Source organism: Oreochromis niloticus, linkage group LG16, assembly GCF_001858045.2.
Source record: "Oreochromis niloticus isolate F11D_XX linkage group LG16, O_niloticus_UMD_NMBU, whole genome shotgun sequence".
Taxonomy (NCBI): domain Eukaryota; kingdom Metazoa; phylum Chordata; class Actinopteri; order Cichliformes; family Cichlidae; genus Oreochromis; species Oreochromis niloticus.
This window is the reverse complement of record NC_031987.2, coordinates 28,628,083-28,653,768: the sequence shown is the minus strand read 5'-3', so window position 1 is coordinate 28,653,768 and position 25,686 is coordinate 28,628,083. Positions and strand designations below refer to the sequence as shown.

Below are 25,686 nucleotides of genomic sequence, written 5' to 3'. Positions count from 1 at the left end.
AAGCTGTTCTTGGAGGACACTGAGAGAGAGAGAGCTGTGCAGGCAGGAACAGCCAAAGTCAGAGAGAATTCATGACCATGTTCATCAAACGTGAAGCAGAGTTTGATCTTCTTTTGCTGCTGGTTCACTCAGTTTTGGTTGGAGACAGATGAAACCTGCAGCTTCAGGATCTGTGAGCTGTCCACTTTCAGCCCCGACGGCGTGTCCGTGTCCGTGCCGTCGAGTGAACGATCCACGCTCTGTGTTTCCATCTTTGTGTGTTTAGCTGCTCTCATTTACTGTTTTAGCTGTTTGCTGCTGGTTGAAATAGTTTGTGAGCTTTAAGCTGAGATTCTGACAAAATCCATTTATATTAAACATCGATTCAGGATTGAATGAATCAACATCGTTTTCTTCCAATTCAAACCATTTAAATGGGAACATGAATGTTTTACAGCCGCCTCTAATGCTGGGTAATGTCAGCTGGTCCATGTGCAGCTGGCTGTGAGGCTCAGGGAGCGTCTACAAAGTGCAACACTGAAAGAACATCATCCATAAATATTGAGGAATAACTGGACTCTCATACAGCGAGACTCAAATGCCTTTAAACATCAGGTTATCCTGCTGATCCAAGTCCAACACTGAGTTTGTAAAATGATGTTTGTCAATCATTTTGTTTGGTTTGTGAGGAAAATGATTCAATAACTTGCTGCTAATACACAACATTTCATCATATTTCCTCATAACCCTCTTTTGTCTGACCATTTGATCCCATTTGAATTTGCAATAAAGGATCCACAGAGTTTGGTGACAATAATGACAGTAGATGTTTGTGTGATGGAAGCAAATGAGTGTGTGATGTTCTTTCAGTGTTGCACTTTGTAGACGCTCCCTGAGCACTGGTCTCACAGCCAGCTGCACATAGAGACCAGTGTTGTTAGTCCAGGTCAGAAGATGACTTGTTGGAACGAAAATGAGCTTGTAGTTTGTCTGCTTTAATCATGTGACTGGAAAAAGGTGTTGGACTTCAAATATGTCCGTTTCTTTCACACTTCACCTTTAAAAGTGAAGCCTTGTGGTTCCTGGAAGGAAAAACACGACTTTTTCAAGTCTTTGTCCTGTTTTTATGATAAATGTACGACTTTAATGTGAAAGATTCAGAGTTTTTTCTCTTGTTGTGTTTGTTTGAAGCTGCTTCCTGTTGGCTTCAGCTGTTTGGAGTTTCCATTTTCTAAACTTCTACATTCTGAACCTTCTTCAGCTCTGAACAGATGATGAAACACTGAATGATTTCAAGCACTTTGTCTAATAAACTTACATCTTTCATTCTTTATACAGATTGAGGCTCTGTGGTTTGTCAGAGATCAGCTGTGATTATCTGGCAGCAGCACTGAAGTCCAACCCCTCCCATCTGAGAGAGCTGGACCTGAGTAGTGACTCCTGGTCGTCGAGTAAGAACAACCTGCAGGATTCAGGAGTGAAGCATCTGTGTGGTTTCCTGGAGAGTCCAGGATGTGGACTTGAAACTCTGAGGTCAGTCAGCATGTTTTAGTTGTGCTGAGATGAATATGATGTGAAAGTTGTGCTGACACTAAACTGCAGACATCAGGCTGATATTATACTGATCCACACTGAGGATCTTCATGATAAAGTCTGTTTTCTTCTTCTGTGGTTTAGTCCATTGACAGAACAATGTTCACATTTCAAACCTTCAAAGAAGAAGAAAAATCCTCCACTGGATAATTCACTGTGAAACTCTAAAACTCTTCATTCCACCTTAAAGTCTGTCTGACACTGAAATCCAAAGCAAAATGTGCGTTTGCTTTACAGACAGCAGTCCAACACAAACATACACACATCATCCAAAACACAGTCCAACATCCAAATCTCCTCCACTGCCAGCATGAATGATGGGAAAGAGAAGGAGGAAGACTCTGACATTCAGGGTTAGAATGAGTTTCATGCAGCAGACTGTGAAGATCAAAGCTGCATTAGAAGCTTACATGAATGAATGAGTGGACAGAAGTGGACACAGATCATCTGAAGCACTTCAAAGGCTTTAAATCAGCACATTTCTCTTTATTCTTTATCAACTCTGTTAGTTTCTCTCAGGTTTCTGTGGAATGAAGCTAACAGCAGGCTAATAAGATGCTGACCAACAGGTTTCTATTAAAGGTTGTAATTTGTATCTGAAAAAGTGCTTTAGGCTCAGCAGGGATCAGCTTACAGGTAGAATACAGCTGCTGGATGGGATTAGCATGTCATAGCTATCTACCAAACTTCAGCTCTGAACAGATGATGCAACACTGAATGATTTCAAGCTCACATTTTGTCTAATAAACTTACATCTTTCATTCTTTATACAGATTGGAGCGCTGTGGTTTGTCAGAGATCAGCTGTGATTATCTGGCAGCAGCGCTGAAGTCCAACCCCTCCCATCTGAGAGAGCTGGACCTGAGTCACAACACCAACCTGCAGGATTCAGGAGTGAAGCATCTGTGTGGTTTCCTGGAGAGTCCAGGATGTAAACTTGAAACTCTGAGGTCAGTCACATGTTTTAATTGTGCTGAGATGAATATGATGTGAAACTTGTGCTGACACTAAACTGCAGACATCAGGCTGATATTATACTTATAGCACTTATACTTTAGTGCTGCAGGCAGGCAAAGTGTTCAAATAGCGCACAACTTCAGTTTTTTTTTTCCTATATGATGAACTCTGCATTATTAAGTGATAAGAACAAGTAATCTGAATTCCTGTAATCATTATGATGCTATAATTTGAGATACAATAAATAAAACAAGTTTTTGTACAAAGTATCGGTATCGGATCAGTATCGTCGATACCACCCTGAATATTACTTGGTATTGGATCGGAAAGAAAATCAGTGGTATCGCACATCACTATTATAAATTTGGCCAACGATAGAGATTTTGACTATACCGCTCTATCGCGATAGCGCATGTTGATGATGTCATCAAGCTGCGCCTGTTTTCGTCGAAAGCATCGCAGCGGCTAAAACCATTATCAACTGCAAATTATGCCGGGAGACAGTCACAGCAAAGAAATGAAGCACTTTTGAAATATGTGGAAAGCCAAAAACTGCTATGCGATTGCATTTGTCCCTGACCACCAGAATCCCTCACGTTAACTTTTATGGAGTGGAAAAAAAAGTTGGCGTTCATCCTCCAGCTTCACTGTGCTAATGTTATGCTAACATAGCTGTGTTGCTAGTGATCATGTAGCACAACATTATATACCAGCTAGTCCAACTTCAGTAAACCTACTAACATCACTGCTGTTTAGTTTTCTGTTTTCATTTATGTTGGAAGTGATAGCAGAGCTGTACATTTTACTTAGTTTCACAAATCTCTCAGTCAGAACATGGTATGTCATGTTTAGGTGGAAGCTAGCGAGCTAACTTCCTGTTAACTTCTAACTCCGTTAAATTTAATAAATTCTGTTTTCATGGATGTTAAACTTAATTGTTACACCTGGTAAAGCAGCAACGCTGATGATTTTATTAAAGATGAAAGAATTTAGACGGTTTTTAACTCTCAGTGTTCGTTTGACTTTGGGACCTGAAGCGGACGGAGTTTTGGACCCAGATTACTCTGTGAAGCTCCTCCCTACGGCAGCCGTAATGCTCCGAAAATCCATCAAAACATTTTTTTAACAGATTTCTGCACGCAAAAATTGGTTCGAGGTCAGTAAGCACAACCAGAATTCATACATAAGGCACACTCTCGATTTTTGAGAAAATTGAAGGATTTTAAGTGTGCCTTATAGTGTGGAAAATACGTTATACAGAAGAAAAGAATGTATCGCAATATATATCGTTACCGCACGTGCTTCAAATTATATCGCGATATGGATTTTAGGCCATATCACCCAGCCCTACACTAATGGTTCCTGGAAGGAAAAACACAATTTTTTCAAGTCTTTGTCCTGTTTTTATGATAAATATACGACTTTAATGTGAAACGTTCAGAGTTTTTTCTCTTGTTGTGTTTGTTTGAAACTGCTTCCTGTTGGCTTCAGCTGTTTTGAGTTTCCATTTTCTAAACTTCTACATTCTGAACCTTCTTCAGCTCTGAACAGATGATGAAACACTGAATGATTTCAAGCTCACACTTTGTCTAATAAACTTACATCTTTCATTTTCATTCTTTCGTTGTATTTTTACTCTGTTGTATATAGCATTTGTATTCTATTTTTATCTTATTGTATATTTTATTCTATTTTATTCTACTGTATATAGTATTTTATTTTATTCTATTCTGTACAGTTGTGTACTGTATTTATTCTTATTTTATTTTATTCTAATTTTTGCTTCATAACTTTTGCACTGTCTACTTCCTGCTGTGACAAAACAAATTTCCCACATGTGGGACTAATAAAGGTTATCTTATCTTATCTTATCTTATCTTTATACAGATTGATGAGCTGTGGTTTGTCAGAGATCAGCTGTGATTATCTGGCAGCAGCACTGAAGTCCAACCCCTCCCATCTGAGAGAGCTGGACCTGAGTAACAACAACCAGCTGCAGGATTCAGGAGTGAAGCATCTGTGTGGTTTCCTGGAGAGTCCAGGATGTAAACTTGAAACTCTGTTGTAAGTCAGCATGTTTTAGTTGTGCTGAGATGAATATGATGTGAAACTTGTGCTGACACTAAACTGCAGACATCAGGCTGATATTATACTTATAGCACTTATACTTTAGTGCTGCAGGCAGGCAAAGTGTTCAAATAGCGCACAACTTCAGTTTTTTTTTTCCTATATGATGAACTCTGCATTATTAAGTGATAAGAACAAGTAATCTGAATTCCTGTAATCATTATGATGCTATAATTTGAGATACAATAAATAAAACAAGTTTTTGTACAAAGTATCGGTATCGGATCAGTATCGTCGATACCACCCTGAATATTACTTGGTATTGGATCGGAAAGAAAATCAGTGGTATCGCACATCACTATTATAAATTTGGCCAACGATAGAGATTTTGACTATACCGCTCTATCGCGATAGCGCATGTTGATGATGTCATCAAGCTGCGCCTGTTTTCGTCGAAAGCATCGCAGCGGCTAAAACCATTATCAACTGCAAATTATGCCGGGAGACAGTCACAGCAAAGAAATGAAGCACTTTTGAAATATGTGGAAAGCCAAAAACTGCTATGCGATTGCATTTGTCCCTGACCACCAGAATCCCTCACGTTAACTTTTATGGAGTGGAAAAAAAAGTTGGCGTTCATCCTCCAGCTTCACTGTGCTAATGTTATGCTAACATAGCTGTGTTGCTAGTGATCATGTAGCACAACATTATATACCAGCTAGTCCAACTTCAGTAAACCTACTAACATCACTGCTGTTTAGTTTTCTGTTTTCATTTATGTTGGAAGTGATAGCAGAGCTGTACATTTTACTTAGTTTCACAAATCTCTCAGTCAGAACATGGTATGTCATGTTTAGGTGGAAGCTAGCGAGCTAACTTCCTGTTAACTTCTAACTCCGTTAAATTTAATAAATTCTGTTTTCATGGATGTTAAACTTAATTGTTACACCTGGTAAAGCAGCAACGCTGATGATTTTATTAAAGATGAAAGAATTTAGACGGTTTTTAACTCTCAGTGTTCGTTTGACTTTGGGACCTGAAGCGGACGGAGTTTTGGACCCAGATTACTCTGTGAAGCTCCTCCCTACGGCAGCCGTAATGCTCCGAAAATCCATCAAAACATTTTTTAACAGATTTCTGCACGCAAAAATTGGTTCGAGGTCAGTAAGCACAACCAGAATTCATACATAAGGCACACTCTCGATTTTTGAGAAAATTGAAGGATTTTAAGTGTGCCTTATAGTGTGGAAAATACGTTATACAGAAGAAAAGAATGTATCGCAATATATATCGTTACCGCACGTGCTTCAAATTATATCGCGATATGGATTTTAGGCCATATCACCCAGCCCTACACTAATGGTTCCTGGAAGGAAAAACACAATTTTTTCAAGTCTTTGTCCTGTTTTTATGATAAATGTACGACTTTAATGTGAAACGTTCAGAGTTTTTTCTCTTGTTGTGTTTGTTTGAAGCTGCTTCCTGTTGGCTTCAGCTCTTTGGAGTTTCCATTTTCTAAACTTCTACATTCTGAACCTTCTTCAGCTCTGAACAGATGATGAAACACTGAATGATTTCAAGCTCACACTTTGTCTAATAAACTTACATCTTTCATTCTTTATACAGTTTGAAGGGCTGTGGTTTGTCAGAGATCAGCTGTGATTATCTGGCAGCAGCACTGAAGTCCAACCCCTCCCATCTGAGACTGCTGGACGTGGGCTACAACAAGAACCTGCAGGATTCAGGAGTGAAGCATCTGTGTGGTTTCCTGGAGAGTCCAGGATGTGGACTTGAAACTCTGAGGTCAGTCAGCATGTTTTAGTTGTGCTGAGATGAATATGATGTGAAAGTTGTGCTGACACTAAACTGCAGACATCAGGCTGATATTATACTGATCCACACTGAGGATCTTCATGGTAAAGTCTGTTTTCTTCTTCTGTGGTTTAGTCCATTGACAGAACAATGTTCACATTTCAAACCTTCAAAGAAGAAGAAAAATCCTCCACTGGATAATTCACTGTGAAACTCTCCAACTCTTCATTCCACCTTAAAGTCTGTCTGACACTGAAATCCAAAGCAAAATGTGCGTTTGCTTTACAAACAGCAGTCCAACACAAACATACACACATCATCCAAAACACAGTCCAACATCCAAATCTCCTCCACTGCCAGCATGAATGATGGGAAAGAGAAGGAGGAAGACTCTGACATTCAGGGTTAGAATGAGTTTCATGCAGCAGACTGTGAAGATCAAAGCTGCATTAGAAGCTTACATGAATGAATGAGTGGACAGAAGTGGACACAGATCATCTGAAGCACTTCAAAGGCTTTAAATCAGCACATTTCTCTTTATTCTTTATCAACTCTGTTAGTTTCTCTCAGTTTTCTGTGGAATGAAGCTAACAGCAGGCTAATAAGATGCTGACCAACAGGTTTCTATTAAAGGTTGTAATTTGTATATGAAAAAGTGCTTTAGGCTCAGCAGGGATCAGCTTACAGGTAGAATACAGCTGCTGGATGGGATTAGCATGTCATAGCTATCTACCAAACTGCTAACTGGGGAATTTCAGGCCATCTATGGATCATTTTTGCTAACTGTTTATTCAGCTTAGGCTCACAGGGCTGCAGCCTGTGCCCTAGCTGTCACAGGGCAAGAGGCGTGGTCCACCTGCACAGGTGAGCAGTCCATCACAGGGCCAACAGAGAGAGACAGAGAAGCACTCTCTCACATCCACTCCTACAGCCAATTTAGAAGCACCAATGAACCTAAGCAGCATTTCATTGGACGGTGGGAGAACATCCAACCTCCACAGAAAGGCCAACAAGCTTCAACCTACAACCTTCTTGCTTTAAGGCACTAGTGCAAACCACTTTTCCCCATTTCAGCCCAAATCCTGCATCTTCCTGTTTCTGACTCCAGGCCAGCTCCACTAACACTTTCTCCTCAGACACTGCCACCTAGTGGAGGAAGTCTTAGTTCCATTTGAAGCTTCAGATTACAGTTAGTTCCTTTACAAAGAGGTGGAGGTGGTGGGGCCACAGCACCATCATCACTGAGTGCCATAGGACACTTAACCTTTGTTTCCATATGCTGGGAACTTCCTGTTGTTCCAAGGAGGACTGGAAAATGTGAGAAAATCTCCCAGTCAGTTCCTCACAGCACACTTCAATCATTTCCCTCCCACAGCATCAGGACCAGGGCTTTTTCTCTCTTTGGTCCCACTAAGAGATTTCCACACAGACACCTCATCAGTGGGACTCTCAGAGCTACCAGCCCTTTGCTACAATCACAAAGCTCTTCATTGAAATCAATGATATCAAAGCTGGAATCCAATGAGTCCAAGTCTTCTGCTGATTCAGCATCACATTCATCTTTGCTCCTTGTTCTGCATCCCCACCATGGACTTCATTCCTTTCCAAGCCAGCCTTGAGTGTCCTTTATTCAGCTCATCCTCTGCTTGACTTTTACACCTGATTTTAGCTGCTTTATCTCTCTTTCAACAAGTTTCTGTGCCTCAATCTTTTTCTTCTCTCCCTCATAACAAGACAGCTTCTTCTGCCTGAGAACATGTTGGAGTGATTTACTAATCCAGGGCTGCTTATTGGGGAAAATACTTCCTGTTTTCAAAGTAATCCCCATTTTTCCCAGAAAGAAATGTCAGTAGAAATCGATGATCTAAGTGAGAACATGAGCCTTTAAAACGTCCCAGTGGGTGCAGTCAAAGCAGTCCCTCAGTCCCAGTATAGAGTCTTTGGTCCAGACTGGAACACCTGTGTGCCCAGTTTGAGCTCTCTTCAGTGCTGTGACCTGACAGACCCAGAGGGGCCATCACATCACATGTAGAAGCTCCCCTAATGGAGCCACAACACATGTCCAATACTTAGTCTGTCTTGTTGGACCAACTGGAAGGAATGATTCAAGGACTTAGTCACAGAACAGAGATTCAAATCTCCAAAATCAAACCGGCTGCATGAGGACATATAGTCTGAAACTCAGCTTCCTGTTTGAAGCTGCTTCCTGTTGGCTTCAGCTGTTTGGAGTTTCCATTTTCTAAACTTCTACATTCTGAACCTTCTTCAGCTCTGAACAGATGATGAAACACTGGATGATTCAAGCACTTTGTCTAATAAACTTACATCTTTCATTCTTTATACAGATTGAAGTACTCTCGTTTGTCAAAGATCAGCTGTGATTATCTGGCAGCAGCACTGAAGTCCAACCCCTCCCATCTGAGAGATGTGGACCTGTGGGACAACAACCTGACGTATCCAGATGTGAAGCAGCTGTCTGATCTTCAGCAGAGTCCAGACTACAGACTGGAGACTCTGGGGTCAGTAGAGTGATGGAGTGAGTGGGTGGTGCTGTCAGCAGTATTGTACTAAACACAGTCAGTATGAAACAAAGATCCAGTGTGATAGGTTTGTAGCATAAACCTATTCGCTGGAACGTTCAAAACAATTTGCTACACAGCAAGAACAAGACGCAAGTAGGCAACGTTCTTAAGGTTACTCATGCATGAGGAGACCTGCCTGGAGCCAAGCGTCGTTCCACCCACTTGACCTCTGTCAGACTCTCAGCCAGGTTCCCCATAGCACTCCTTTTATTGTGGTTACATGAATATGCATAGGTTCATTAACATATAACATCTTACATAGGTATACATGTGGACAAAGAATACTGTGTGTGTGTGTTTGTGTTTGTGTGTGTGTGGGGGGGGGTCAGAGTGTGACCCCATAAAGACTTCCCTAAACCTGCTGGTCTGGAAGTCCAGCAGTTCACATAAACAAAAGGCACTTAGACTAAAACAGATATAGCTACGTTTATCCTACCATAAAACAATACAACAAGGTACGACCTCTCCCATGCTCCCAGGATGTGGGTGTGAATGCCAGAGCCTTTGCAGCCTGCTAAAGATCACACATCCTATCACTACACAATTGATTATACACCTCTAAGCATATATGGTTAAATATTTCTAAGCATAAATGACAATCCACTATATAACCCTAACACAGTGTTTCCTGTAAAGCTGCAGCTTCTCAGTGAAGCTGTGAGAGGAGAATGGTGACAGGCTTCAGGATTGGACACAAACACTTCCTGTTTCTCACCTGTATGGTCACCATAGTAACGGCTTACAGGCTCTGATCAAACAGCCAATCAGCTCTCTGAACAAAGCAGCACGCAGACCAATGACTGCATTCATTTCCAAGTTTAAAGCAGTGAAGAACACAGTCTGTAGGTGAGGAAGAATTTAGTGAGAGCAGATGTTTGGATGGAATTCCTCCAGTTAACAGCTGGAACCATCTGGATTGTTGGGCTTGTTGTTGGGGTTCCTACAGAGCTCAGAGTGGACACACCAAGCTTCTTCTAATGAATGAAAGTCCAAACTCAAACTAGGAGGGAAAAACATTTTCATCAACTTCAATAAAAATCCAAAGATTAGAGAAAGTGAAGCAACAATGAGTCCTAGTACAGTCCCAGCACTGAAGTCCCTGCTGCTCTTTATACTGGATGTGCTGCATCACTGACTGACAGCTGATGAAGAGTCTCTGGAAACACTCGTTTATCTCCTCTGCTCTTCCTCCTTCTCTCTGCAGGTGGGGATGATGATGGTAAAGAGGACGGTGTGTGTGCTGAGAGAGGATGAGCTGTGTCCTGATGATCCAGAGAGGTTGAAGCAGCAGCAGCTTGTGTGTAGAGACGCTCTGACTGGGCCATGTTACTGGGAGGTGGAGAGGAGAGCTTCATCCAGCAGTGACTGACAGAGGAATGAAGTGCAGATGACTGTCAGTGCTGCAGAGTGAACTGCTCTGAGAACAGCTCCACTGTCAGACACAATGTAGAGTCCAGCATCATCCCTGTGTGTCCCTCTGGATCTGACAGAGGAGCATCAGTGTATCTGGACTGCTCTGCTGCTGCTCTGTCCTTCTACAGTCTCTGCACAGTCTCTGTCTCACTCTGGAAACATTTGACAACTTGTGTAATTACAGAACATTAATATAATATTCAAACATGTGATCTTCTCTTTATTTCTGAATCTTTACCAAATAAAGAAAAACTAACAAACAGAACCTGTCGTGTCCTTTTTCTCCACATCTGTGAATCTTTTCTGTGTTTTCCTCTTTTCCTCCTTCCTGCAGCTCCATCTTCATCATTCTGTGTCCAGTATATGTGAACATGTCCAAAGCATCTGAGCCTCATGTTACCCGTTTGTGTGAGTTGCGCCTGTCGTTGTGTTGTGGTGTAGAAATCAGGGGCAGGAGACGGCGCTGGATCTCTGAGTTCTTTACTGTCAACATCTGCAACATCTGCAACATCTAGAAATGCAAACCTGTGAGCTGTGTGTGTCGTGCATCTGCTCGGCCACCTCTCCTCCGGCCGTGCTGGAAGCAGCTGCGTTTGACAGTTTTATCGACTCTGCAATAATCTAACAAATTAAATGTTCAAAAAACTTAAGCACTTCAAAGTCAACAAAAAGCTTAAAACAATTAAATAATATTTCACTGAAAAAACAACAGCTGATAAGAACGATACACAAATTCTAATTTGTTGTTGTTGTACAGTTATTTCATTTTTTAACTTAATTTTTATATTTTATCTTATTCCTTCCTAGTCAAATGTACCCTTTTAATTTTAATTTTCATATTCATTTCCTATCCTATTCATAGTCTTTCTTTTTTCTTCTTTAGGTCACGAGCAGTAGTGTAAGCATTTCACTGCATATTGTACTGTGTATGACTGTGTATGTGACAAATAAAAATTTGAATTAATACAGAAACAAACAAATACAACTTATTAACCAGGATCCATGTTTTTGTCACAAACACTGAATCAGCTGATTCACTCTTTATGTTTGTTTGTTTTGTGATCATAGTTCTGGTTTCTGTGTCTTCACTGTGTCCCACGTCTCCTTACTTTGGACTCTGTGTCATATTTCCTGTTTTACTTTGACAGTCCTGTGTTACTGTTTCCTGTCTGGTGTGTGTAATTGGTCCCAGCCGTGTTTCCCTCCTGTCTCCCGTTCCCTGATTACTAAACTGCGTCCACGCCTCCACAGCTGGATTCCAGGATTTCAGAGCATCCAGCTGTGGTGAGTGATGGAGACACTTTCTCTGCTCAGTGATCAGGACAGTTTATTGAACATCAGAGAACATAAAGGCTGTTTTCCACCTGACCGTTCTGAAGCTGGACATTAAAGACTGCTGGCTTCATGGACATGAGTCAGAAATGAGAAAGACAGACTGCTAACCTCTCCCTGCAGGAAATAAGCTCCGCCTCTTCCTTTCCTGTATATGAGTGATTTGATTCTGACATGAGTCACAATGAGTTTTCTGTTTATTGGGACTTAAAGCGAGCAGCAAAGACACTAAACTGTGTGTTTCCAGCTGAAGCTGCTTGTTGTGTTGCTCCCACAATACTGTCTAAAACAGTCAGTGAGGAAAACTCAGTTTATGCTTCCAAGCTCATTGTGACAGGACACATTGTGTTCCTGCAAGTGCTGATTTTGTCTGCATCCCTGAGTTCAGTGAGCTGCCTCCAAGGACTTGTGAACCCCAGTGTGTTAAGGCTGCATCTCCCAGATGTTTCCACCTTTCCAGCACAGACGATAAATGTTCCCACAAAGGCTCAGCCAACCACTGCTTTACTTTCTGAGCGTTGGCCTCAAGAGATTGCTCAGTGAGCACCTGAGTGTTTCTGGGACATCGGACACTAACTGGAACTTCAAGTCTGGTTCTGAAGCTGCACATGCAAAGACTGTTTCTGGTTGTAGAGACCTGGCTGTTCCAGGGATTGTAACCCCCCAGGGCCTCCCCAGAGGCTGAGCTGCTGACCTCAGCTGACTCTGGAGCCTTGAAGGTAACTAAGTTTGCACCACTCGGGTGAGTCAGCTGCAACAGCCTCCACAGAGAGCTCACGCAAGCTTACCCAGGCTACTGAGGATTTTATGCTGCAGCCCAAAAGGCATCCTCAGCTGGCTGACAGCCACCCACAGCTTCAGCTGCCCCACCCAGGGATCTCCACACCTGCTGGCCCTGCATCTGCTCCGACTGGGGGCTCCGGAGGGCCGCACCAGCCATCCATCTCTGTTGGGGCTCCTGTTTGAGAATGTAGGAGTGTAAACTTCAAATATCTGCTCGGTTTGTCAAGATATCACATATTTGCAAAAGCGCTTCGACGTTTTTGGAGACGTCTGTTACCCACCAGCTCGATAGCTGACCAGGAGGTCCAGGGTCACTAGAGCTGGCTAGAACAGTAAACTCTCAGCACATCGATTTAAACCCCCGATTTATTTGTTCCTGAGCAAATCAGTTTGGCTGAGGTTAAAGTTTTCACACAGCTGAATAAACATCAAACTGATTAAACAGAAGTGTGAGACGGTCAAGAGTTTACTCCAGTGTCCTGTTATATTTTAGATAGCAAGCAGCAGACGGCTGAGTTTATTAAACTCCACCGAGACAGCGGTGACACAAATCTGAGGCCAGACCATCACAGCCGCTCACTTCCGGCCTACCTGACCTTTGGAGGAGCTGGCCCACGTAGACCTTGAAGGCTGGGTCCTCAGGAGGATGCAGCCTGTGAATTTGGACACACCATGACACATGATGTGTTTAAAGGAGCTTGTTACGGGTTCGAAATTGAGGATGAGAGTAAAACAATGATAGTCCAGAAAAGGCCGTTCAAACAATTGATTTTAATGAATGCACGCAGCGTGGAGAGGTGCAAACTGCAAAGCAGTTGTACATCTCTACCCAAAATACACTCTAGATTGCTTTTATAACATCAGGGTATTGTAACGCCCCTTCTTGCGTTTACAAGCACATAATTTGCATGTACAGAACATTCATGTATTTTAAGAATTAACTGCAACATAGAGGTTCCTCCTTGTGGCATACTCTTCCGAATATGGTGATGACCTAAGGCCTTTTGAGGTCACCATGGACTGGACATCCTTCCGTCACCTGTAACTAAGCAAACTCAAATACCACAAGAAGCTGAATACATTCAGGCCTTTGCTCAGCTACTATTTTACTGTACCCATATACTCAGCATATGAGTTATGATACATATATATTTAACTCAATCATTTTAAAGTAGTTATAACTGCACCTGTAATAAACATGTTAATATTTAATTATGATAACCCCTATAATATAAATTATAACATAATGCCAGCAGCTTCAATAAACACTTTGATGAAATGATTATTAATGCAATGATAAGATGATGGTTATGTAAAATAATCCCTGTAATTCCACAATTCCCTCTCTTGACGTCTTCCAAAGACGTCACTACACCATTCCCAGGTCCACTACCTTCGCTCTGACCCTCTCTCGCGGCCCCCTGACTCAGCAAATCAGACAACAACCTCATGTCCTCTAGGTGGTCCAGCAATAAAACACCAGCTCCCACTTGAAAACACTTCATGCTTAAGTGGTCTCTGCTCCTTTTCTGGGTCCCTCTCTAGTGGAAATCTTCTCCTGTAAGGGATAGAAAACAAACAACCTTTCTCTGCTACACCTTACTAACTTACTGTGTTCATCTCAGGTTCCTGTCATTATTCAAAATTGGTTCCCAATATCATATCAGGCAAAATGATAAACCCTACTGCCACGTCTGCTTTGTTAAGCTCCTCAGCTAGACTCTGTACCGGTTTGCCAATCTGTGTGTACATGCCTCTACACTTTTAATGTCTAAATGCACATCTGGATGTATGTGCACTTGTATGTCTGTCTGCATCTATGAGTCAGTGGTTTTTCAGAAAAAAAAAGGCGTTAAAGTGAAGAATGTTTCCTGACTATCAACTCCTGATACTGGAGGGACTTTCCGGGTTGCCCAACCTCTTAGGTTTGGCCTTTTACACTTTTACTAAAAAAATTTTAACCGAGCCCAAAGAGATTTTTATTTTACTCCTGTGCTTGACAGGTTAAGCGAAGTTGTTTTTTGTTTTGTTTTGAAATTTTTCTCTTCTGTGTGTGTGTGTACATAAGTAAGAATATGATAATCAACATAAGATCCCTGGTTTGCAAATGATTTTCTGCCCCCGCTGCAGGGCAACATCATGTGGTGGTGAGTCTATGTTGGCTAGTTTAATGCAAATATGTAACAGTTGCTTCATTACATTGCCCACTCAGAGTTGCGCAGTTTCAAAGTATGTGGAGAATTCAATACACATTTCTTGGCTAATTATTTTCCCAATAAAAGTGAAATCAAACATTACATTTGATTTTACTTATGTATTATCCTGTTCTGGGCTCTATCCATTATATTAACTTTATTTAATCTCAATACTCTTTATGTGTGTGAGCAACGCTTTTAGTCTTATTAAACACAACCCAAGTAAAATGCACACCATCCCCATGTCAGCCTAAATCTCCGCTAAAAAGCACACTTCAAAATTTTCTATCTGGATTTACGCCTCTTTTGGCCTCAAGCATATACATAACATGCCAAGGTTACTGTTAATGCCCGTTAGACAAGTTTCCATTATCTACAACATTTTGTTTCACCCGGCTCACCCTCACACATTTCCTGTTCACTTATTGCATATTTATCTTTAACACCATTTACCTCAGTAGTTGCTAAGCAGAAACAAAGCAACCTGTGGTCCACCTTTACCCTGTAAAGTAAACCCCTGTTATGATTGTGTCTGTAAGCATGTTTTGCATTCATTCATTACACTCCACGCCATTCCTACAAGTTAGGAGCTGTAAAGTTGAAAGCTACATCAAGTCCAGGCCTTTGGCCTGGCCTATATATAAATCATGTGTGTTTGTAAGCGTGCGTGCAATTCACCTGCTATGTTCTCATCATCCCTCAACATGTATCACCTGGACACTCTCACCAGTGAAGCTTAAAACCCTCTTGGATAGAACATCAACTCTAAACAAGCACAGTTATGCATTGTGTATAAAATTAACTCAACCTCATGCTAACCTACATAAGTACCTGTCTTAAGAGAGACCTCTGCACAGCTCAGACGCCAGTTGCAAGAGCTCTCTAACATTAGAATCATCAGCTGTGACTTATATAGTGTTATTTCGGTACTTTATACTTCACACATTTTTGAACGTTATTTATATGGGGAGTTCCTCTTTTTGTGTCTATGTTTATTAATATGCCTTGTGCACTAAAGCTTCCTGTTTTTCAGTCTGGCTGAGCACTCGTTTGTGAGTATAAACTGGCCTCTACAAGCCTTCATTAGCAGATACACATTACAAATACTTCATATATACAGAGAAAAAACCCAATAATCCACATTTCACTATTTTGTTCTTTGGTTCAGATTTGGATTCTGTATTGTTCTTCATTTGTTATTATTTATGTTCAGATTGTTTATTGCTAATCTTGGTTTGTTGTTGTCTGTTTGGGAGCTGACATAGTCTCTATAAATGAACTTCTTTTGGTGGAGTAGCATCAGGAGAGAAGCTCCGGAGAGGCATCTTCCATGTTAAACACTAAAATATAACATAAGAAATCTTCTCAACGTGTTGTATATTTTTAATATTTCCTTATTATTTTGTCATAAAATAAATCAACCAAATAACTTAAGCTGTGTGACAGCACCTTGCGTTTACGCCAGGCTGTGAACTGCCCTGATGCTACACCCCCTTTTACCCCATTTACTTCTGATCATCTCAAGTACGTCCTGTACCAAATTTGCTTCCTCTTTTTAAGCCCCACATTTAATTACAAGCTCAAACATATTTGCCCTATATTGCTGTCTCGACGTGTTTCCTGTCCACTTAACAGAGTTATTCTCAGAACTCAGAAAGGTCACGTAGACATTTGCTTAGTAACCCTAAAAGAGCACCTTTCATGTAGCTAATCGCATATATTAACACCCCCCTTTTTGTGACACATCTCATGTGTTACAAACTCAAAATCCTTCACTCAAGCTTAGGAAATTAAAAGAAAAAGGTTAGTCCTATCATATTAGATATTCATGCTCCGGCCCTTCAAACCTGTGTTTAAGGAATGAAATCAAATTAATCATTATGTCCAATCTTTTCTTGGCTCCATCTACAGCCTGCATCCTTGAAACGTCCTAGAAACAAAAACCTGTGTGTTAACCAGAACATCACCTTTTATACTCAGTTTATCCACTTATGATCCAACCTGTGTTATAAAACAAAAGTTAAAACAGAACAATTATCAGTCATGTGTCCAACCTTAGTCCAGTCTTTTGTCAGTGTCCAGTCGGTCCAACCTATGGTCTGCCTGGTCCGTCCATTCACCATCCATTTACACACATTCACTCACACGCATTACCATCAGGTATTGCTGACAGTGGAGACTATCTCGCAAATATTCAGTCTTCACTCTCAGCAACATCAGCTCATTTATTTGTTTTACTTTGTTTTTAAGAAAATAGTTCTTTCTGCTTTTAGACTGGATTGGCTCGCGGCAATCCTTTTACTTTGTCAGCGCTGTTATCCACTCTTTTGCAGGCCTGCTTAGAACAAAAATGAGAAAAAGAGAGCTGATTATTAGCTCATCAAAACACAAAACAAAATCACCTGACAGGTTTTTTCTAAGTGCACTGTTATAAAAACTATGGGCCCTTTTAGACATGTCCATGTTTATCAAAACTCCCTCTATTAAAAATAAAACAACAACCTCAAAAATCTTCAACAATCTGAAATTTCACCCGTTCGACACACTGAAAACCTCGCCAAAAGCTGCACCGTTTCGTACACAACAATATCCCCCTTTAGGCACTTTACCATACTCAGATTCAGCCTAAGATCTTACAACAATGTGTCAACACTAATTTATACACCTCCTAATCAAATTTGCACCTCTGAACAATCTACCCCTCCTTTAAGGCCTCAATCACACCCACACAGCAAGCTCCTCTGTCCACATTCACACGAGCTCTCAAACTTTTCCCATACTCAGCCATATCTCAACAATTTAACTTGGCAAAAGAAATACATGTTTAAACTTTATCACATTATTGAATTATTTTCATTTTCTTTCTATACTAATCACTTGTTTTGATCAATCAGTGCAAGAGCACTCCTGAGTCACTCTTATAGACACTTTTCTTTTGTTTTTCCATCTATTTTATGAACCATTCACACCATTCTCTCACTCATACAAGCAGCAAGCAGATCTTCATTGCATATGCTTATGTTCTTAGCCAGGTTTTTAATCAATATCTGTTCATTAAGCTTCAGGAGCTTGTCTTTATAAGGTTAATGCATTTTCTGTTTGTGTGTGTATGGGTATATGTTATTTTGCATCTATGACTTCACAGTCTCCCAGACTTCTTCCCAACTCTCCAGTTAAGCAGTCAGTTTTCTTTTTCCCCGAGTTACTAACCCACATTTTGATTTCCCACCTTAAATTACCGCCCTCCTGGTCTTCAGCCAGGAGCTGGGGCTTGCTTTTCAGGTTCCTGGACACATCATGCTGTGAACAATTCAACCAGAAACTTGCCTTAACTTATCCATAGATGTTAACCTCTAACTTTCTTCCGACTGCTGGATCTGGAGAGCCGGTCCAAGTCTGCTTTACTCCTGAAAATAACAAACTAAAACATTTTCATTATTATCACGGACGTCTAAACGACCCACTTCTCTTTTTCTAGTCAAAGATACCAATTATGCCATGTATGTAAGCGTGTTCTTCCTTGCGTTTTATGTTAATTGAGTGTAAACTGCTTCTTCATTAAATTAATTCATTGAGTTCTTCGTTGCCTTGCGATGTATTCATGTTAATGTACACTACGTGTAAGCTGTTTCTTCATTGCATCCTATATATTCATATTTAATTTATGCATTTCACCACTGAGCTTTAGATTCAAACTATCTCACTTCTGATTCATTTCAAAAATAATCTCACATGTAACAATTTGTATGTGTGTTTTCTATTCATTAAGGTAATAACAATTATTTCTTTCATTATTCTTACCTTTTCTAATGTTTACCTCTTTGTTATGCTATGGTGGACATCCCTAAACAATTCATGAGTTCAGGTTTCAATTTTCAATCCAATTATATCCTATATTCTCGCAGTCAAACTCGTCCAGCTTCATCTCTCACTGGTCCTCTCTGCACAATGTCCTGTTCGGGCTTCAAAGCTCCAGCAAACACAGTCTCAACTCGGCTGCTGTCTTCTTCTCTGTTCCTTTACAGTCTTTCTTTCAGATTAAGTCCCAGCATGGCAAAATATCACTCAATGTCCAGTGCTCTTCCACAATTCTTTATCCCACTGTTCAACTGCCCAGCCTGTATTTTCACAGTACATGTTACATTGCACTTACATGCTGCTGCTGGTCGTCAGTCGTCATCAGTGTTAATGGATCAGTGGCACTGCCGTTTGCCTGCTGTATTCAAGTCCACGATGTTCTATCGGTCTTCATCAGGCGATTAACTGTCCTTTGAACTTCTTCTCCGCTTCAGGGACAAAGTGAGAGATCCAGCCGCACAATTTCGAGCCAAAAACTGGCTTATTCTCCCAATTCTTTTAATCTACTTTTCTGCTGCTGAACTCAAGGTTGCAAAGTTGAAAGACGCCCACCTGTATTGACACACTAAACCATATAATTAGTATTATATTCATTTTTTCTTAAAGGCTTCATTTGCTTCATGTGCCTAGAGTTAAATCTCTCTCTCTGTGTTCTTTCCAGAGAGAGACCAAACCAAATACTGACAGCATTCACACAGTTAAAATCACACAAAATACGCTTTCATACGAGTATCCTGGACATGCCTTCCATGATCAGAAAGAGCAAGTCAAAAGAAAAAAGAAAAAGAAAACTGAAACCTCTCATAACATCACTGAAGGTCAAATATCTTCATAGACCCAAAAGTAAGCATATTATTTCCCTAGTCAAAAGTCAAACCGTTACTCACAGTAATTTTAATCTCACAGCCTTTGTGTTTTGAAACTAAAAAGAGGAAGGAACAGCGCCCAATTTAAACTGCGCATGTTGTCACTCAACAACACACACACAGAAAATGTAACTGTATATATTATCTCAAACTGAAACAAAACCCATCTAAAAATCCTAAAACATCTTACTTCGACACCCCAAAACACACATCGCTTACAGACATCTTTATTAATTAAATTATCTCAAATTCAATTTCAGTTCTCAGAACCCAGGTAACGGTCTTAAGTATCAACAGTTTATGTATCCTATCTCAAAACCCCACAAAAAGTCATACAGTCCTGGCAAGAAATAAAACTTTACTTACCTATTGTAATAAACAAAACCAGCGTCTTAAGTACGTGCATCAGCAATGTCTAGCAGTCTCTATAAACTTCCTATCAGTCTTACACAGTTTTACCTAGTACAGACACGTGTCAAGCAAACCCCATACTCATATTCTACAGTTATCATGAAATACTTATCATAATCAACAACAGTCACACAAATATAATAAACATAAACTGCATTTCTTCCCTTAAAACACAGATTGAAGTCGTCCTTAACCCTGGCTCTGCAGTCAGTCATTAGCCACTCATTAGTAAACAGGAAATGTCACTCTAAATAAGTCGCAGGCATCTAATTTACATAAACACAGACACACTCTCAAAATAACCAGCCGGCTGCAGTGCCTGTGACAGGCAAAGCCTATACACAAACAAAGAAATTATAACACAGAGACGTCTGATAAATTAAATAATATTTACAAGGCCTTAAATTGCACAACCTACATAATTTAGACAAAATTTGAATTAACCCTCCAAGGGACAAACTCCAAGTTTTTGATAATCAATGACCCAGTATCAGGTCCAACCTGTGTCTGGTCTAATTGCTAAAGTTCCTAAGTCAATTTAAAAGCGTCCAACGCCCAAGGTCCAACCTTTACTACCCAAAAAAGCGCAAATACCGTTCCAAACGGTCAAGTGGTCCAACCACTAGTTATTTTAGAGATTCCCAAGTCCTCTCCGGTCACCAACCGTACTAACCCTATTCATGATAGGTCAAGGATAACCGTCGTCATCCAGGAGGGAGCGTTAACTCCGAGAAAATGCGCTTCTTAGCAGTCCAACTGCCGTTCTACATAAATTTAATTATGTTTTTAAAGACATCCTATGAAACCACCAAACCAACTTTATTGATGTCCAAGCCCAGCTTTATATTCAATTATGACTGTATTACCATATACAGATTTCAAATGACCTATATCCTAAATTCAGTAGTCCAACTACTTTAAATTCTCTTTCCTTAGCAGTCCAACTGCATTTAAATCCTCGTAGCAGTCCAACTGCTTTTCCTTTAATCAGTACTGTCACTTAACCTTACATTATCATTACTCCAACTTCAATTCTCATGAGATTTTCACCAAAATCAAAACAGACTTTTACCAGTAATTTTCAGTGAGTAGACTTTCAATTTTGTCAGAACCAATTCAGCACTGTTTGGAAATAATTCAACAGGTAGTGCCTTACCTTTGAATAAGCCGGCTTATGTCCACTCACTTCGACCACTGACTCGTGTCTGCCTGTTTGAGCACCTTGGACCCTCTCAGTCTCAACCTCCAACTTTTCTCCCTCAACCGGCCAATGCACCAAATGTTACGGGTTCGAAATTGAGGATGAGAGTAAAACAATGATAGTCCAGAAAAGGCCGTTCAAACAATTGATTTTAATGAATGCACGCAGCGTGGAGAGGTGCAAACTGCAAAGCAGTTGTACATCTCTACCCAAAATACACTCTAGATTGCTTTTATAACATCAGGGTATTGTAACGCCCCTTCTTGCGTTTACAAGCACATAATTTGCATGTACAGAACATTCATGTATTTTAAGAATTAACTGCAACATAGAGGTTCCTCCTTGTGGCATACTCTTCCGAATATGGTGATGACCTAAGGCCTTTTGAGGTCACCATGGACTGGACATCCTTCCGTCACCTGTAACTAAGCAAACTCAAATACCACAAGAAGCTGATTACATTCAGGCCTTTGCTCAGCTACTATTTTACTGTACCCATATACTCAGCATATGAGTTATGATACATATATATTTAACTCAATCATTTTAAAGTAGTTATAACTGCACCTGTAATAAACATGTTAATATTTAATTATGATAACCCCTATAATATAAATTATAACATAATGCCAGCAGCTTCAATAAACACTTTGATGAAATGATTATTAATGCAATGATAAGATGATGGTTATGTAAAATAATCCCTGTAATTCCACAAGCTCTACAGGTGAAGAGACTTATTAACGTTAACAGCATAATAAACTGTCCTGTGACTGAAGGTGTCTGCCCAACAAGGACGTGGTGCTGAATGCATCCAGACCCCTGCTGACTGTCTTTGCAGCTTCGGTCACAGGTACAGTGTCCATGTGACCCTGAGAGCAGGATACAGCCAGAGGTGAGTCAGCAGTTACAAACTAAATGCTGCTGACATGAATCAAACTGCTGGATAACCCACTGGTCATGAAAACGGCACCTTTCTGTTGGTTTTTAGCAAACACAATTTCACTCTATTGGCCCAAATTATCATTCAACATTTCAAGTTTTCCTGACTACAAATCCAGAGATTGTGACTCTGATGCTCAAAGACCAAGAGGGGACAGAAACCTGGAAATCATCTGTTTACCTGCAGGTAAGGTTGCTGCCAGATGCCAGAGCAGAAATGACCCTGCAAACATCTGGTTATTTCATAAAAGTTCAGCTGAAATCATACTTGAGTCTCTTTTCATCTGCAGGTCAGCGTCCTGTTACATGTCTGTTATCTTTGTTCCTTCAGCACCAAGAACAGAAACCTTAATGAGGAGTGTCCCAGCTGAGGCCCGAGTCCCAGCAGCTGAGAGGCTGCTCACAGTTCGCTCACAGTTTATTGAAAGAGTGTCTGAACCTGTTTTAAACCAACGTCTGGATAAACTCCTGCAGCAGCGTGTTATCAATGATCAGGAGATGGAATCAGTCAGATCACAGCAGAGCAGATGAAGCACGAGACGTGATGGACACGAGGAAGTGAAGCCAGCTGATCGCTGCTCTGTGAGGAGGATCGATGCCTTTCCACAGAGCTGAACCTGGATGAAGACAGACTTGGAAAGAGTCTGTGGAGCTGTGACCATCAATCTCAAAGAGCACTGACAGTGTCACTGTGATCTTCAAGTGACGTGTTTTTAAACTGCACTTTAGTTCTGAAAGTGCCTCTGGTTAAAACCTGGACTCTGATTAGATGCTGGGCAGGACATTGGATGGACTGAAGCAGAGTCTGGGACCTCAGTAATTATTAGTGCACAAACCAGCAAATATGTGAAGCTCCATTAATGCTGAACCACATCTACAGGTTGAAGAGCAACGCCTCAGGTTATCTGGGACCAGCGTCAGTTTCCACCAATATAACTGGAGCTGTTTCTACCTGTAATGCTGGAATAACCTATTGAATCACATGATCAGTGTTTACTGAGGTTGAAACTCCTCTGTGCTTCTGCTTTGAACAGCTCGTTGTGCTTCTGCCTGTTTAAATAAAGTTTTGCTGCTTTCTTATGCTGCAGTTTGAATTCAGAGATCAGGAACTATAAATGAATGAACCCACAGAGGAGGCAGCTTTGGTGTGTGTTTGGTTACAGAGTCACTAAGAAACACACACAATCCCCCAGCCTGGGTTACCATGGAGACAGTCAAACCTTCATTCACTTCCTGTTTCCACTGTTAGTCTGACTTCACTGGTTGGTCCCAGAGTGTCAGAGACTCGTCCTCAGACAGACGCACACAGGTGAGTCAGCACAGGTATTATAACCCTGCTGGTTTCTGATCTGATGAAGCATCATCTCATTATTATTACTGAGTCTTGGTTTTATTTGGGAGCTTTATTAACACCAGATTTATCTTCATCTGTGGTCTTATGATAGATGATGGCAGCACAGTTTCACAGAAAGATGATACCATCAGTCAAATGTAAGAAAAAAGGAAATGATTGAAATGAAATGTTTATATTAAACATTAAAAAAGAGAAAAAGCTTTTTGTAAAATCTCTTCTTCTTTAAAAACTAGCAGCTTTCATTGGCAGCAGGTGAGAAACACGTGGCTGTGTGAATAAAGGAGTTCAGCACATGTGCATCAGAGCACACAGCAGGGGTAACCTGGACATCTGTGAAGGTTATTAATGCACAACTATAGCTGCAGGTTTAAGAGCAGCGCATGCTGCAGTCAGAACTGTTACCAATGAAAAGATCTGCAGCTTTATGAAGCAGCTAAAAGATCAAACAGTCCAACATTTACAAAGTGCTGTTAGAGGTCCAGCTGAAGCAGTACAGATGTGCTGCTGTCCCACATTCAGTCACAATGAACGAGCTGCAGATTTTCAAAATGAGATTACTGAGAATATTTGAATTGTGACTCAGATGGCAGATCCAGGCTCTCAGCCTCCAGCTGAAACTTCCAGTCCTCCCCCAGCCAGAAGCTCTGACGCTGGGCTGAGAGACTTTGATCCTTCCCTGGATCCAGAAGTCCAGGAGGGAGAAGGAGAACAGGACCTCCTTCCTGATCTGGAGAGGCCTGAGAGAAAGAAAGATGGAGCAGACAGAGCTTTGAACAAACCTCCTGAGCTTCACCTCCACAAAGGTGCAGACACTGATGCACAGATTCACATGTGACACCTGCAGCGTCCAGCTTGTGCCGCTGACATTATCTCCACTCTGATACAAGCCTCATTCACTCGCTCACACACGTTCATACAATCACCTTTTCCTCACAGTCACACACATGAATGTAATGAGGGGAACTCGGGTTCACTGTCATTCCTCAGGATGCTTTGATATGCAGCCTGGAGGCTCTGTGGATGAAACCAGCGACTGTCTGAAGCACTCTGAAGTCTTCATGATGGACTTCATCCTGATTAGCACTACAATACTTGTTACAGGCCTTTTATATGGAAGAATATTCTTTTCCATTAAAGCTCTGAACATTCTCACTCTTTCTGGACCAGGTGTGACAGGTGAAGGACACCGGCGAATAGGAGGACAGAACCTGAGAGCCATTAGTCACATGACTCCAGCTGCTGCCGCCTCACCAACCACTGGCCCCTCGGTGAGTCTAGAGTTCCAGCAGTGACCACAGGAAGTGCACACGTGTGATCTAAAGCTACATGTGGGCCTGTGACCATCAGTCTTCTCACTGTGGTAGACGGGTTTGTGAGTCCCTGTGATGCTGGGTGATAGGTTTGTAGCTTGAACCTATTCGCTGGAACGTTGAAGACAATGTAATTACACAGCAAGCAAGACACGAGTAGGCAAGTTCTTTATGTTTCCGTGCACCGGAGAGAACTGGACAAACGCCGTTCCTTCGCTTGACCCCAGTTGCTCTCGTCCGCTCTCCCGTAACACTGCTCTTTTATTGTGGTTACATGAATATGCATAGGTTCATTAACATATGACATCTTACATAGGTATGCATGTGAACAAAGAATACCCTGTGTGTGTGTGTGTGTGTGTGTGTGTGTGTGTGTGTGTGTGTGTGGGGTCAGAGTGTGACCCCATAAAGACTTCCCTAAACCTGCTGGTCTGGAAGTCCAGCAGTTCACATAAACAAAGGGCACTTAGACTAAAACAGATATAGCTACGTTTATCCTACCATAAAACAATAAGACAAGGCACGGCCTCTCCCATGCTCCCAAGATGTGGGTGTGCATTCCAGAAGACTCTGGAATGCACCTCTAAGCATATATGGTTAGATATTTTTAAGCATAAATGACAATCCACTATATAAACCTAACACTGGGAGTGTCCGCTGTCTGCTAGAGAAAAAGCCTTTGTGCACAACTTTCTTAAAGGCAAACGGCACCATGTTCACTGCAGCTGCAGCAAATGCAGCACAGAGTGAAAGTTGGACTGAGAATGTTGTGACTGTTTCATGAGAAAGAGCAGGAAACAACCATCACACAGCCAGACACAGTGCTGGCATTAGACTTTAGAGCCAAATGTAGGACAAAAGCTTTAATATGAAAGAGGAAAAGCCAACAACAGCCAGAGCATGAAGCTCAAAACTGTAGCAATCACCAAGAAAGCTGACAGGCCTGTGACACGTCAGAGACGCCGTTCAAATCATAAAGAAGTTGGTTTATTGACAACATGTAAAAACCTAAATAATCAAGTCACCCTTCA

The 25,686-nt window shown here is 41.1% G+C and overlaps 1 long non-coding RNA gene across 1 annotated transcript; it reads left to right on the top strand.

Annotated features, from left to right (window-relative positions):
* The first annotated feature begins 2,470 nt into the window (after nucleotides 1-2,470).
* LOC112844152 (uncharacterized) lies at nucleotides 2,471-10,348 on the top strand. Its single transcript, XR_003216791.1, has 3 exons — nucleotides 2,471-2,522; nucleotides 8,754-8,927; nucleotides 10,195-10,348. It is a non-coding gene; the product is annotated as an uncharacterized LOC112844152 (long non-coding RNA).
* Nucleotides 10,349-25,686: the final 15,338 nt, after the last annotated feature.